At 64.3% G+C, this 1,054-nt stretch overlaps 1 protein-coding gene across 1 annotated transcript in view; it reads left to right on the forward strand.

The window, feature by feature from the left end:
• Positions 1-1,054, forward strand: part of GRIP2 (glutamate receptor interacting protein 2) — a 38,374-nt gene that overhangs the window by 32,061 nt on the left and 5,259 nt on the right. The window lies entirely within an intron of this gene.

Here is a 1,054-nt window from a genome sequence, read left to right on the forward strand (position 1 = left end):
GGGGCCCCCCCCCCCCTGCCCCGGGGTGGCTGTGGTCACAAGCGCCAGCCCTGGGCTGTGGGTGTGATGGTGTTTGTGGTGGCGTCTTCGGAGGGATTCGGCTGCCCACGGCTCCTGGGAGGAGCGATCCCAAGGAGTCCCAGCCGCCCTTTTCCCACCTCCGTGCTTCAACCCGACCGTGCCTGCTGCCGAGAGTGCTGTCCCCTCCAGACCAGGCTCAAAGTCCCCTCCCCGCGGCAGGCTTCCCTGAGTCTCCTAAGGAAGGCCTGCCTCCCTCCGCGGGAACCCACGGCCGTGACCCCCTGGTGGCTCTGGCTGCCTTGGGTCTGCCTGTTAACGACCTGGCTGTCGAGTCTTCTGCGTGGCACCCCTAGCTCAGCCTGGCACCCAGTAGCTGCTCAAGCACACACGCCGTGAGATCAGGGCCCTCACCTTAGTCCCCTCCACGGCCCTGCGCCCAGAAGAAGGCCTGGCTCAGCACGTCTGTAGAATGGACTTGAACGCAGCCCATGGCCTTCTCCGTCTTCCCATCTCTGAAGTGGGAAGACGAGGGGGCCGCCTCATTTGTATCATCATCCTTGAGGCTGCCTAGGAGATGAAAGCCTGGGTGCCTTCCGGAGAGAGAGAGAGAGAGTGCTTTGCACACCACGGCACGCTCAATAACGGCCGGGGCTGTGTTGACAGAGAAGGGCGTTGCAGGCGGTGAAGCGTGAAAATGTGGCCCGTTGCGTTCTGATGGGACCCGAGTCTAGAGCGAGAAGGGGCCTGACCTCCTGTGATGGAAATTGAGGGCGGGGGGGCGGCCCTTCCCCCAGCCCAGACCCTCATCCTCATCCGTCCGTGTCCACGCCGGCTCCAGCTGTGTCTGTCACTGTCCTGCGATGCCTCGTGTCTGGGCGGGGAGGGGAGGCCAGGGGCTGTCCTCCAGGGCTGCACCATGGATGTCCTCTCTTGTCTGTCTCTCTGTCCGTCTGTCTGTCCGTCTGTCTCTCTCCCCAGGCGTCCTGTGTCACCGCTGTCCGCCCCGTCTCATCTGCCCCTGTTCTAGCCGCTC

This window comes from Bison bison, unplaced genomic scaffold (assembly GCF_000754665.1).
Source record: "Bison bison bison isolate TAMUID 2011002044 unplaced genomic scaffold, Bison_UMD1.0 scf7180017864482, whole genome shotgun sequence".
NCBI lineage: Eukaryota > Metazoa > Chordata > Mammalia > Artiodactyla > Bovidae > Bison > Bison bison.